The sequence below is a fragment of the Haplochromis burtoni genome, unplaced genomic scaffold (assembly GCF_018398535.1).
Source record: "Haplochromis burtoni strain Fernald_Lab_line unplaced genomic scaffold, NCSU_Asbu1 Contig_81, whole genome shotgun sequence".
In the NCBI taxonomy this organism is placed as follows: domain Eukaryota; kingdom Metazoa; phylum Chordata; class Actinopteri; order Cichliformes; family Cichlidae; genus Haplochromis; species Haplochromis burtoni.
In genome coordinates this window covers 189944-205340 of record NW_024582442.1, presented here as the reverse complement: position 1 = coordinate 205340, position 15397 = coordinate 189944, and positions in this window count along the sequence as shown.

Sequence of the window (15397 nt, the reverse complement as noted above, 5' to 3'; positions counted from 1 at the left end):
TCTCGCTTGCACAAATGCGCAGAGAAAAAAACGACAACGCGCGTCTGCTGTAAGTGTCAACTTCACAGGTGACCTTTTGTTTCTGTTAGCTGTTTGGACTTGCAGGTTGTTTGATGCTCTAAACCACCCTGAATTAAGCACTACTCCAACATCAAGGTGGCGTGGTTAGTTAGATGAAAGCAAAGGGCTTGCACGGCGGGTAATACATTCAACAGGCGCATATTCACAGCTAGAAGTGAAGCAGCTGGGGAGAAGGAGTAGGCACGATGAAAGTGGATTAGCATGGATTCATCATTCTCTATCACAGAAAAGGCATGAGTGCTTCATGAATCTACTCTGTATTTCCTCGCAGAAGGGCTCAGCAGTTTATTGGTTGCTATAAACACAAAGGAGCATAAAAGTGTCCAATTACTTGTCTTAGCATTTAATGGTAAACATTTTTATACCGCCTTGAAATTTAAATGCATTAAATGCATTGGTTTAAATGCATTTAATTGATTATTTATTCTGACTCACTTCATTAAAAAAAACAGAAGCTGGTTGGCATGTGTGGAACTGATCTGTAAGTCTTTGGTGAACCCCACCTCCCATTTTTCTGGTTTAAGTAAGCAGATTAAAACCACTGAGAGCTTTATGTGTCATGGCCTGGGTCTACGGACCCAGGACTCATGTATTTTAGTTATGTTCGTGTGGTGTTTTGGCTTTCTCTCCTTTTTTCCTCCTGGTGTCTCCGTGTGAGCTTCCAGACGTTTTGGTTCGCTGTGGAGACTGCAAACCCGGAAGTGTTCCTGCACTAGAGACAGCCACACCTGCCGCTCGTCCTCCTCTGCCAGCTGCAACGGATTACGCCCGTCAAGGGAGCAGTATTTAAGACTGTAGCTGAGCTGAGGCTGACGCTGGATCCTTGAGTCAGAACTCGTCAGTACAGCCGTGGACTTGATATAAACCTTCGAGAAAGTAGATTCCCTGCTAACCTGTTTGTGTTACCAGGAATCTGGAGCGGTGCGTGTTTTGGAAGTCACGGTATGGGAGTTTTTGGAGTCGCCACTGTTTCACCTTTCACGAACATCTGCACTGTGTGGGATTCAGGGAGAATCGCCACAGGACCACAGTGCCGGGATTTTGTATATAGTTGTGTGTTTTCCGCCCCTGTCAATAAGTCCACTGTCCTTCACTAAGAGTCTCGCATTTGGGCCCTACTTTCTCTGCAACTCCACGGTCTGCCATCGCAGCCCGTGACAGAATGTGGCTTTAGGGCACATTTCTCTAAAGAATTAAATATTCATGACTAAATTAACAACAGTGAAAGTTAACTTTAGGGAAACAAAACTTCTTTAAAGGCCCCCTGTGGAGTTTTTTTTAATAGCAGTAACTCTATAGACTGGTGCTGTTCTGCTGACTTGGTCTCATTAAAAAAAGGCAGCATTTTAAAATTTCTAAATAGTGAAGAACTGCCACTATTTTCTGATTCATAGGACACACAAAAAGAAATCACAACATTTTGCTGCAAAAGAGCGTCAAATTTCATTAAAAAAAACCCCCCACTGAACTGGCTTTAGATATGATTTTGAAAATAAAACATTTAATCCAGTGATGACTTCACTGAAAAGTCTTTTTTCATAACTACAGGCATAACTGGCAATAACTTTGGAGAAGTCTTACTGTCCCACCTACTACTGTTTGTTACCGTGTCTTCTAAAGTCTCTCTCAACTGTGTCTCCACGCTCACGAAGTGTAAAGTATTGAAGCCACAATAGCACTACAACATTATACATCTATAGAGTCTATGTGAGCATCATGTTCTGTATGCCCGTGCAGAGATTAGCTGCCCACACACCCAGTGTTGTTGTGTGTTGCCAGGTTGTGTCATAGATGGTTCTAAATTATATAGTGTTGATTGTGCTTCATAGTCATAGTTCAAGCACAAAGAACAAGGATTTATTTATATTTGTCAGGCTGCTGGAAACTTGATCCAACATTTAGAGTTTAGTTTGCATTCATGATTCCTTTTGCTGCATTTTGAAGATGCTTAAAGTTCAAGTTTTTATTCCTGTTTATGTCTCTGAGTTTATTTGTAATTTCTGGTTTATGTTCTCTTGTTTATTGGGTTCCCTTTGTGCCTTTGCCTTCATCTAGCTGTCCTTCGCTCCTTCTCTGTTCGCTCGCTCCCTCGCTCTCCGGGTCCTAGTCACGTCCTTGTGTTTTGTCTCCCTTTTCTGTTCCTCTCCTTGTCTTTCATTCCATGTCTCCCCTGTCTGTCATATGCATCCATGTTGGTTTCTTCCCCGAACCCCAGTGTGAAGCCCGTTTGTCTCTGTCTACATCTCATTATGTTTCCTGTTTTATTTTGACAGTCTCTTGTCCTGTGTTCAGTTTTGCTTCCCCTGTCTCGTTATAACTATTCGTCTCAGCTGTGTCTCTATTTTGACCCTTGTGTACGTATATATTGTGTCAGTTATCCATTATGCCTTGTCAGGTCGTCTGTTAATCCTCCTTTGTGTCTTCAAGTTGTTCCAGGTTACTGTTCACGAGTTAGTTTTCCCAGTTTATGATTCATGATTAGTTTTTGGTCTAGTTGGTTTTCTCATTCGTTTACATTTTTGTAAAATTATTTTTCTTTGTCAGCTAATGGTAAATATTTGGACGATAATACTGATTATGATAACGTTTAGAATTCTTCAACCAGGAGGGAGTAGAGAAAAGGATATGAAAGAATAAAAGCCAGCACACAGTCATGAAAAGGTTTGTTTTAATCGGGTCCAGTTTGTCTCGTTAAACGCTCTTTTTCTTTTTGTTCCTGGTCTCTGCTTGCCTTTCTATAAAAGTTCCCACTAGTACAGAGCACACCTTATCGTGACTGTGTGGGTGTGTTTTGATCAGATTTGTTTGACCTGGAAGTGTATTTGTCAAAACACGGAGATTCAAATGCTGCAAAATCCAGATTACCAGATGAGCACAGCTGGATTGGCACAAACGTGCATAAATCTCTCACGTGAAACAGCTACAGCTGATAAGTTTTGCGTTCAGGCGTCTCATAAGGTGACTGATGCAAAAAAAATGTTTTTTAGGGCCTTTCAGGTTGGAAAAATTACCTTATTTCCTCCAGTCTGTACCATATATTCTGTAACACCTTCTTCAATACATTTCCCGGAACAATTCAGCTGATTTGCTCCAGTCACTTTGTTCTCTGAATACAAACCTTTTTAAAGCTTCATCATCCCACTATATAATTTTACCACAATCAAGACATGATTTGCCACCTCCTGCAGTCAAAAAGACTCACAGGTGTGTGACACTCCTGTGACTGTAAACTACTACTGATGTCCCTAATCGTGCTCATCTGTGTGACGAACCTCGTCAGATGAGTCACAAGACGGAGTGCTGTTGTTTGTCTTTGTGTTTCATTTAACTCTGTGCGAAGACAGGTCCAAACACATACTTACAGCAGTTATTGCTCAGTAAGGAGGATGAGTTGAGTATTTTAGAGAGCGCCTGGAGCAGTGACAGACGCCTACATCACAGACAGATATAATAACAATATAATGCAATCCAATTTGATGTCTCTCTGAAGAAAATATCAGAAACACCCACGTTTGTGCTGTAACACCTGTGTGTTAGGAGGAAATGCAATGCAGCCCTGTACAACGTTATTAAAACCTCAACACTGAGTTTGTTTATTACTGGTTTTTGCAAGGATGACTGTGCTGAACTGTTACTGCTGTTATGCAGACTCCTCCACTGACCTCTCTAAATACACCTTATATTACCATAAAGGTTTGATTTAAACCTTTAAAAAGCTTTTCATGGTGCGTACTGCCTAAGTGGTCATGCTTAGAGCGTTAATAGGCACTGAAAAGCTTATCTGAAGAAGCACAAACTGAAGAGGGCTTCATCAGGGTGATATGGAAAAGTACAATGTGGCACGAACTCAAAAATATTTTGCTCAGCAAATAAATGATATTCGCAAATTTTATTTGTATTATTAAATTAGGTTAGAGAGCTTATTAGTGATTGCTTTCTGCGCTGAATTTACATTGTAAAAGTTTCCTTTAAATGTTGTAGTGTGTAGATTTTTCACTCTAATGTGAAATGATTTCTCTAACTCTGGAGGGTTTGAGGCCATTTAGAAAATTTAAGCAGGTAAAATGCTGACTGCACTCACCGGCCAACTGCTTGTTAATGTAGATATCTAATGAGCCAATCAGAAGGCAGCAACTCATGGCATTTAGGCATGTAGACGCGGTCAAGATGACCGGCAAAAGGTCAAACTGAGCATTAGAATGGGGAAGAAAAGGGATTCAACTGACTTTGAATGTGGTGCCAGAAATGAATGCCAGAGCAGCTGGTTGGAGTATTGTTTGAAACTGCTGATCTACTGAGATTTTCGGTTTACAGAGAACGGTCCAGAAAAGAGAAGATATCCAGTGAGCAGCATTCTCTGGATGAAAATGCCTTGGTGATGCCAGAGGTCAAACTTTTTTGATAGGAAGGCAACAGTAACTCAAATGGCCACTTGTTACATCAAAGCTGTGCAGAAGAACATCTCTGAATACACAGGACACCAGATCTTGAAGCAAATGAGCTTCAGCAGCAGAAGACCACATCGGGTGCCGCTCCTGTCACCTAAGAACAAGAAACCGAGACTAGAATTCACACAAAAGCAACAAAACTGGAAAATACAAGATTGGAAAAACATCGTCTGGTTTGATAAATCTTGATTTTTGCTGCAACATTCGGATGGTAGCATCAGAATTTGGCGTCAGAGTGGTATGTAGCAGCTTTTCTGCGTCTTGCTTAGTACAAACTGAGCATTGCTGAGACACCACAGCCTACCTGAGTATTGTTGCTGACCATGTCATAGAGCTGAAAACACCCCAAACTGCTTTCTTAAACATGGCAGTGAGTTCACTGTACTTGAATGGCCTCCACAGTCACCACATGTGAATCTTGGAGAACCCGTTTGGGCTGTTTTGGAACAGGAGATTCACATCATGGATGTGAAGCTGACAAATCTGCAGCAACTGTGATGCTGTCATGTCATTATGGAGCAAAATCTTAGAGGAATGTTTCCAAGACCTTCTTTAATCTGTGCAATGAAGAATTAAGGCAACCCTGAAAGCAAAAGAAGGGGTAACCCAGTGTACCTACTGTAGCACAGTGTAGCTGTTAACCAGATAGGTGTATTATATATATAGCACAGTGTGTAATGGACACAGTATACCAAATTAAAATAAATAAATTAAAAAGGTAATTAATTACAAGTGAGATTTTATTCTAATATAAAAACAAAACAAATCTATGACTATAAACACTTTTACTGCCATGACATTCATGGTCTATTTCCTTATACTGTTTAGAGGCATTTGCAATAGATTTTCCACATATGTAAAATACAGTAAAAGTAGAATTTCTGACGACCTTCAATTGGTAGATGACCTGAGTCATAGCCGCCCCAAAGTTAAGCATAAATATTCTATACAAAATACGTTTTCCCAAAAAGCAAGTTTCAAGTGAAATAATCATGAACACAGTTGAAGATTTGCCCACCATTACTCTGCTTTGAAGTACACTTGAGTGCACTAAGATTTTAATATGGGATATATTTTCACTGTGTTAAAAGTCAAGCCTCTGAAGCATCAGTGCAGCATTTACTTTTTAAATGCTGCAAAAACATAACCTATGATCAACAGCATATATGGTTTTCCATCAAACATTTGAACATGGAGTGCAGAAGTGGGTCTGCACTCCATCTTCATCCTCCTTGATCTCAGAGCTTCGTGTGGCACCATCAATCACATCCAATTACATTTAAAGTCTCACAGATTTTCAGGAAGCCTCGCTCCTAAGTGGTCCTATGTCTCACATCTATGCCGTGAGCTTTACGTCAATGTGGGCGGCTTAAGAAAAACAATTGGATTTCTTGAAATCTCAAACCTCTGTAAATCAGTTCCCCCTAACTACAGCCCAGAAACATCGTCTCTGTAAAATCAAAACAGATCAAAGAATTTTCATCCTATATTTACAAGATATTTCTTTTAATGACTGAAATGTTTCTTTGAAGCCTGAACTTTTCATTGCTGACTAATATCATTAACACTGCTCTGCTCTGTTCACATGTCCCAGAGAGCCAGCACGCGCAAAACCTGTTGACTGACTGAAGCAGCTAAGTGGAATTTAGCCATCAAACTGTAAATGATAAAATTAGAAGTTTGACAGCCCCTGATTACAAGGATTTGCTGCTTGAAATGAGAAGAAATTGCATGAAAGTTTGTGAACTTGAATGACAGACAGACAAGGAAATTGGATAAAATAATGTGCCAGGGTTTGATTTAATTTTTCTCAATTTGTCTTCACTCAGGCTGAAATTTTGAATGAAATCCCTTCAATGTATGTGAGATGCATTCTCTGAAACAACCACAGAAACTGTTGTAATGTTAAAATCAGCCTTTCGTGTGGTTTTTGGATGATGTCTAATCTCTGTCTTGGATATATAGATGAACATATACACTTGATTAGATACAGCTTGCTAATCTGGGTTGCACCAGTACTCCATTACTTTTAACAAAAGTAATGAGATTTCTTCTTTGAATGAGAATTCAATTCAATTCAATTTTATTTATATAGCGCCAAATCACAACAAAAGTCGCCTCAAGGCGCTTCATAGATACAGAGAAAAACCCAACAATCATATGACCCCCTATGAGCAAGCACTTTGGCGACAGTGGGAAGGAAAAACTCCCTTTTAACAGGAAGAAACCTCCGGCAGAACCAGGCTCAGGGAGGGGCGGCCATCTGCTGGACCGGTTGGGGTGAGAGAAGGAAGACAGGATAAAGACATGCTGTGGAAGAGAGACAGAGGTTAATAACAGATATGATTCAATGCAGAGAGGTCTATTAAACATAGTGAGTGAGAAAGGTGACTGGAAAGGAAAAACTCAATGCATCATGGGAATCCCCCGGCAGCCTACGTCTATTGCAGCATAACTAAGGGAGGATTCAGGGTCACCTGGTCCAGCCCTAACTATATGCTTTAGCAAAAAGGAAAGTTTTAAGCCTAATCTTAAAGTAGAGATAGTGTCTGTCTCCTGAATCCAAACTGGAAGCTGGTTCCACAGAAGAGGGGCCTGAAAACTGAAGGCTCTGCCTCCCATTCTACTTTTAAATACTCTAGGAACAACAAGTAGGCCTGCAGAGCGAGAGCGAAGTGCTCTAATAGGGTGATATGGTACTACAAGGTCATTAAGATAAGATGGGGCCTGATTATTTAAGACCTTGTATGTGAGGAGCAGGATTTTGAATTCAATTCTGGATTTAACAGGAAGCCAATGAAGGGAAGCCAAAACAGGAGAAATATGCTCTCTCTTTCTAGTCCCTGTCAGGACTCTTGCTGCAGCATTTTGGATTAGCTGAAGGCTTTTCAGTGAGTTTTTTGGACATCCTGATAATAATGAATTACAGTAGTCCAGCCTGGAAGTAATAAATGCATGAACTAGTTTTTCAGCGTCACTCTGAGACAGGATATTTCTAATTTTAGAGATGTTGCGCAAATGGAAGAACGCAGTCTTACATATTTGTTTAATATGTGCATTGAAGGACATGTCCTGGTCAAAAATGACTCCAAGGTTCCTCACAGCGTTACTGGAGGCCAAGGTAATGCCATCCAGAGTAAGAATCTGGTTAGATACCATATTTCTAAGCTTTTCAGGGCCGAGTACAATAACCTCAGTTTTATCTGAATTAAGAAGCAGAAAGTTAGCGGCCATCCAGGTCTTTATGTCTTTAAGACATTCCTGCAGTTTAACTAATTGGTGTGTGTTATCTGGCTTCATGGACAGATAGAGCTGGGTGTCATCGCATAGCAGTGAAAATGTATGCTATGTCTTCTAATGATGCTGCCTAAGGGAAGCATGTATAATGTAAACAGAATTGGTCCTAGCACTGAACCCTGTGGAACTCCATAATTAACCTCAGTGTGTGAAGAGGACTCCCCATTTACATGCACAAATGGAGTCTATTAGATAGATATGATACAAACCACTGCAGTCAGTACCTGTAATACCTACAGCATGTTCTAATCGCTCTAATAGGATATTATGGTCACAGTATCGAAGCTGCACTGAGGTCTAGCAGGACAAGCACAGAGATGAGTCCACTGTCAGAGGCCATAAGAAGATCATTTGTAACCTTCACTAAAGCTGTTTCTGTGCTGTGCTGAGCTCTGAAACCTGACTGAAACTCTTCAAATAAACCATTCCTCTGCAGATGATCTGTTAGCTGTTTGACAACTACTCTTTCAAGGATTTTTGATATGAAAGGAAGGTTGGAGATTGGCCTATAATTAGCTAAGACTGCTGGGTCTAGAGATGGCTTTTTGAGTAAAGGTTTAACTACAGCCAGCTTGAAGGCCTGTGGTACATAGCCGATCATTAGAGATAGGTTGATCATATTTAAGATCGAAGAATTAATTAATGGCAGGACTTCTTTGAGCAGTTTTGTAGGAATGGGGTCTAAAAGACAGGTTGATGGTTTGGAGGAAGTAATTATTGAAGTTAACTCAGAAAGATCAATTGGAGAAAAAGAGTCTAACTTAACATCAATGGTACTAAGAGTAGCTGTAGATAATATTACATCTGTGGGATGATTACTGGTAATTTTTTCTCTAATGATAAAAATTTTATTTGTGAAGAAGTTCATGAAGTCATTACTAGTTAACGTTAAAGGGATTGTTGGCTCAAAGAGCTCTGACTTTTTGTCAGCCTGGCTACAGTGCTGAAGAGAAACCTGGGGTTGTTCTTATTTTCTTCAATCAGTGATGAATAGTAAGATGTTCTGGCTTTGCGGAGGGCTTTCTTATAAAGCAGCAAACTATTTCTCCAGGCTAAATGATGATCCTCTAAATTTGTGACACGCCATTTCCTCTCCAGATTACGAGTCATCTGCTTTAGGGTACGTGTTTAAAAATTATACCACGGAGTCAATGTGTGCACAAATACAAGCTTCAAATAAATAGGGACAAGATGTCGTTCATTTCTAATGATTGTTGCTTACAGCGTTCACAAAATGCGATTTGATGCACTGGACATGATTTTAATTCATTATCAAGGAAAATGAGAAAGAGTAAAAATAGCAACTTCATAATTATTTGTCATTCAATGGATATTAGCCTCATATTAATGTATTCTTTTTTAATATTATTGTTGTTGTTAATACCAAGAATACAACTGAATGCCCACGTGAGCACACGCAGCCACAATCGGCAGCATCCGACAGGCTCATCCATCTTTATTACTGCAGCAACAGCCTGCTCACACTTGCCATGTGAATACACAGACTCTGTGTTTTTTCCTCGTCCTTCCATGTTTCCCTCCTTATTTCCTCATTTTTGAAGCATAAGCTTCACATGGGTAAGAGTGGACAGCACATTTATCAAAAAGACAGACTTTATCTTAGTGTGCAGATGAAAAGCGCAGTCCCCTCAGATCGTAAAATTCAATCCCGTGTGGATTTATTGAGAGACCACTCGCAGGTTGTTTCCATGAAACAAACGCGCCGTTTCTTTTGTGCAGCTGCTTTTAATGTGACTGTTATGCAGGGAATGTGAAATGTGAGCATTATTTTTCTAATTGGCTTTTCGTGAGCTCTGTGAATTGATGATTGGTAGACTGTGAATATGAGCAAGTCAGAGATTGGTTTACTGCCTGTGGATCGAACCAGGGGGAGTTTGGAAGATGACACAATTGTGTTGCTTTGTCTTCAGTCAGAGGTGATTATGGTCTGATAAAATAACATCTTCTCCTGCTCCGTTTCTCACTTATACTGACGCTGACAGGAACAAAGTGTTGGATGACTCAGGGCAGCTGTCAGAAGACTTTAATTGGGCACGCACACACTCACACTCTCTCACACAGCATCATCATCACTCCAGAGGGCATGACACTGACTCACAATCACTGTCTAGAGGTTTACCTTAGCCCCCTTAGAATTTACTGATTTACATTATGAGGACTGGCTTTCCATTCCATCAATAACATATATCTGCACACACACACACACATGCACACGCGCACACGCACACGCACACGCACACACACACGAATCCCTCCTCTCGCTGTATGAGCTTGTGAGCAACCCCCTGGACTGCTTCCGATGAGCTTCTGCTTTGTTAGTGCAGTGTAAGTAGCAACATGATAACATCTACCCAGCTCTGCAGTATTTTCTAAATGCTTTAAATCACACTGATTGTAGTTCCCATAATTTTAATGGTACACAGCTGGATTTGAAACTCTAGATTTATGCACCGTTGCACAAACTGGGGAGAAATGCTGTCCTGAATCAGTGTTACACGCTGGCTCTACCACCACAGTAAGTGATAAATGGGCTAAAATAATCAGTGCAAAGTGTTTCATATGGAAATGGAAAAATGTGAACCGCTGTTTTAAACGTCAGTAACTTCTGTTCATCTGTTGCAGCAGAAATCGAGACTCATCAGCCCAGACAACTTTTAGCCTCAGTTTCTTCAGCACCATGGACCTCATCTGCTTCAAGGTTTGACATGTTGTGTGACCACCTCTGCCATCAACAAGGCATTTTCACCCATAGAACTGCCTCCGGCCATTCTTTGTGAGCCCTAGAGATGGTTCTGTGGGAAAATCCCATTAGAGCAGCAATTTCTGGTACTCAGAGCAGCCCACCTGGTACCAACCAATTGAACAGCTGTACCTAATAACGTAATAAGTAAGTAATAAACCAATGGGTGTACATTCTAGCAACCATTTAAAAAGAATAGCTCTACTTAAAAGGTGCTTATTTTGCTTTCCTTATTTCCTCATATATTCTCTTACACTGGCCTCAGCAACCCAGTAGGCAAAAAAAAAAAAAAAATGGCCAAAATCTGAAATATTAACTTCAAAATTTGTATTACTAGTTGCTGTGCAGTAAGTCAGACTCTAGAGTGCTCTAAAGGCTTCAGACAGTTTTTATAGTCTGGATCTTTATGATGCCTATTAGTTTAAAACATTTCCCTAGTTTTGCATGTTCAGCTAGAACGACTAAAAAGTCTATTAGAAAGTCAGCGTTAGTCACATTAGAAATTTTATTCTGATAAATCACTAAAAAGACTAAAAACACATATCCAGAAGAAGTATTTTATTAACACAATTTCTTAACTGTATTTATTTTGAGTATCTTAATTTAGAGTTTTAATTTGAATAGTGATGATAGTAATGGATCCTTTTTGTGTTTCAGCTTAAAATTAGTAAAAAAAAATATGATTATGTGATTACCTAAAAAAAAAAAAAGTGCATTTATCAATAAAAAAAACATCTGATCTTTCAAGACTTCTACAGTTTCTGCATTAGTGCAGTTAAGCCTTTTGTGTTTCTGTCATGGATGTACATCTGTGTAGTAACATCCTTGGTGTTAATTAATGTATGATTTTATCAGTAGACAAAAAAAAGACACACTTCACCTTCAGCTCTGTGTCTCAACACTTAGACATACTGCTCTTTATTTATTTAATCAAAAATATGTGCCAATACTTTTCTGCATACTTTCTCACAGCACAGTAATACATAGTCCTTATACAGTCAATACATTCATTAAGAGGAGGAAAAAAGTGGATTTATGCAAGCCTATAATCACTCCAATACAATCAAAAAAACACTGATTTGAAATACTGCCACGGAGGAGGGTAAAAGACTGCTCGAAAAAGTCATTGTGTAGAAAATCGCTATCAGAAAAATACCAACAAAAAATGCCAGAAGCGTCATGAGTACATTAATACATCATTAGAATAGTGTGCTGCATTTAATGACTGAGTATAAATACATATTCGATCTTATACATTACAAGTCCTATGGCACAAACACTTTTAAAGCTCCTTTCTGTCTAATATAAACTTTATTTACACACACATTTGTGCACACACAATTGTGCAAACACACACGCGCGCACACGCACGCACACACACGCTGCAGAGCTGAGCAGGTAGAGAGAGACAGAGAGGAAATGGAGCAGAGAAAGATGCGTGAAAGAGAAAATACAATTTTCCCCTCTGATTGATTTATGTTTAGTTATCTTTTTAATATCTGGCTGCAGAAAATATAGATCCCGGGCACTTTCTTTTTTCTCCCCCTCTTAATAGGGAATATTTCTTGGCACTGACCACCCTCACACACCAACACCTCCTCCCAGCAGCCTCACGTGGGGGAATATGGGACACCTGCATGTGACGCCCCCCCCAACAAACACACACACACATCCATCCCTCCGTTTTGATTTCGCAGCATGTCTGCCTCTCTCCCTGGAGGCCGTGACAATGAGCCGCTGGTTGTCGCATAAAATGTCACATTAACATTGGCGAAACACTGAATGGGGTTAACACGCCAAATGAATGTCATGGCAACACTGATCTGGGTTGAGCTCCGTACACTGATGCTGAGGCAAATTTTTTGAAATTGCACTTTCCTAGTGATCGCATGTTGGCCATTAGGCAATGCTGATTAGAACCGAGGCACATATTTCATGGCGTTTACATTCGATCAAGTCTGACATCCTGCTGCTGAGCGTGGCTTTCAGTATCCACTGGTTTCGGCTCAAGGCCCCTAAATTTCCTGGTGAAAAAGATGGAGCGATACGCTGTGCACGAGGCATAAAAGGCTCCAAGGTAATCAGTTAACAATTAATGAGGACACCTGAGAAATTAACTTTGAGCAAGTCCTTTTGCAAGCAAAGAGGGATGAGTAGGAGGAGTAAAGGAGGTGAGGAGCAGATGGCTACTCGCTCATTTGTTTGTTTTTCTGTTTGTTTGCATTCAGGGGAAAAAAAAATCAATTTGTGTGGGAAAAAAAGAAATTGGAAACGAGAATGGACGGGCAATGTACCGAGAAGGCGGGAGGGTTGGAAGTTGGGAAATTGGGTTTACTCTGGTAAAAGAAATCTTTGATGGCAAAAGAAATTGGAAAGACTTGTATTGTATAAGCCCATAGCTGGAATTTGTACAACTGCAGCACTTGAAAATGTTTTTAGCACAAAAGAAATGGAGGTTTTGGACACAGTTTTATCTCTCTGTGAGGAGTTCAGCCAGTTCACTGGTGGAATGAGGATTTCTTAATAAATGAGTTGGACTAAACTCATTATCTCTCATTTCCTCATTACCTATAGACACTCCAGGGCCCTATGATAGTTCAGAAATTTGATTTGGTTCATCTGTGACATCATCAATTCTTGTGAAAACATACCCTCCCTTTCATGTAAAATGTAACCAAATGCATACCAAAGCCCAGTTTGGTGCCACCTGGGGTAAGTGGGCCCAGCAGATGTGCAAGTTAATATTTGTCAGCTATAAATGGGTGGATATGCTCATTTTAACATAATATGTACTGTTATATTGTGTTGGAAATGTGTAAGCTTATTTGACTATCAAAAAACAAACGTTACATTACTACAAAGTCTATTTGCCAGAATGATGGTAAGTTTTATTTGATGGGAAAATATCTTCTTATGCCACTTTTATTGTCTCACCAAAGAAAGTTCAAGACTGATTTAATCATAAATGCACTATAAATGCATATTTTTAAAAATAATTTTCAGAATGGCCATAGGAAAATTATATAAAAAACATTTATATATTTTTTTAATGTTTACAAGTGCACTCCAACACCAGCTATAACACAACATTTAAAAACTATTTAATTCCCAACTCATTGCATAGTAATACTTGGCCATCATCACTTTTTTTTAGTATCATTTCCAACATGCATGGAACAGCTAAGGAATACCGTGTTGTATTAATGAAGATGGTAAATAGACTGGTTCACATGTGGCACTCTTATACTTCACAAGTAGAGTAGCTCTTCTTTTTTTCTATGTCTAAGTGCTTTTGTCTAACATTCACACTAAGATGAACACACCAGGGACGACTTGGAGTGCAAAGATACATTGGCATGCAGACTGGAGCATGGCCCCACTAAACTTCTTGATTAGTAAATGACCTGCTCTGAATCTTGAGCTACCCAGATGAAAGAGTCTGTGTTAAGATTTACAATGGGTGGTAGGTGGCATAATTTAGTTAGGTGGTCCATAAGGCCTCAGTGACACCTAGAGATCCTCTGGCAACCTTTGGCTGCTAGGGAAAAACATGCGTTCCCTGAATGGTTGGTAAGCGGGTGCTGGCCTTTGCAAGGTGAAATCGGTTATCAAAAGGATGATGCACCAAACACCTCTTTGTGATTCCTTTGGTCAATAGCAGGTTGCTGCAGCTGTCTGAAGTTTGCATGGAAGATGCAAACACTTGCTAACTACTAGCCGAACTTTAGTGAAACTTGGAAAAAATGCAACTCAAACTGAATTTCACCACTGCTGGGATAGCAGCAGTTAGCCAGCAGTTGGTGTCATCCATAGCTAGCTAACTACAGGCAACTGTAGGGTGACCAACTGTCCTCTTTTCCACGGACATGTACCCTTTTCACGTTCTGTCCGGGGCGTCCGGGGGGATTTTCGAGATGGATGAAAATGCCTGGGTTTTCCTATTGGCCTACAGAGGACGCATATGTGTGACGTCATCCCCGAGCTGCTGCTTTGTGAGTGATTGTTCTGGGCTTACAGATGGGACAGATGATGTTTAAAAGATGTCAAAGCACAAATGCATCTTTTCAGATGAACTGCAAAAGAAATTTCCCTCGTCCCGGTACTGGTAATTTTTCTTATACAGATGAGGCATCATTACTGTAGCATTATTTAATTCCAGAGGTTTTTAAGTTATTTTTTTTTGCACTTGTTGGCTTCTAAAAGCCTTAAAACAGAGAAGGCATCGTATAAATATGTTAAATATGTTTCTTTAAGCAAACAGTATTATTAAAGTTCTTCATGACTGGGCCAAGTGTCCTCTTTTTTGGAAATCAAAATATGGTCACCCTAAGCAATTGAAACAATCTGTTAGCGACCAAAGCAATCTTATATACCTCTCTGTGACCAGTTTCACCTAGCGACTGCCAGCAACCACTGGTTAACTATGGAATACACATTTTTCCCTAGTAACTCACTGACTCATCCCTAGGGCTGTCTGACAGGGGTTTAGCTATTGATTTCACAGACTTTTTTCTGGCGACTAGTAGTTGCTGGGGGGAGGGGGTCACAGATTAGTCTCAAACTCTTCTTCTGCATCGTTCAAAATACCAGCAGAGCAAATTTGCCTGCTGTCTCTCTGTCTCATTTTCAGTCATTTAGGAGCCTATTGACGATCATAAGACATCCCAGCACATATGCAAATCATGACACCTAGGAGTCTGGGCAAAACATTTGTATGTAATGAGTTGGGAATGAAAACAGGCTGTTTAAACATTTGCCTTATTTATGTCAATTGAAATGCAAATTGAACCTCCCCCACCCTCATTCAGAT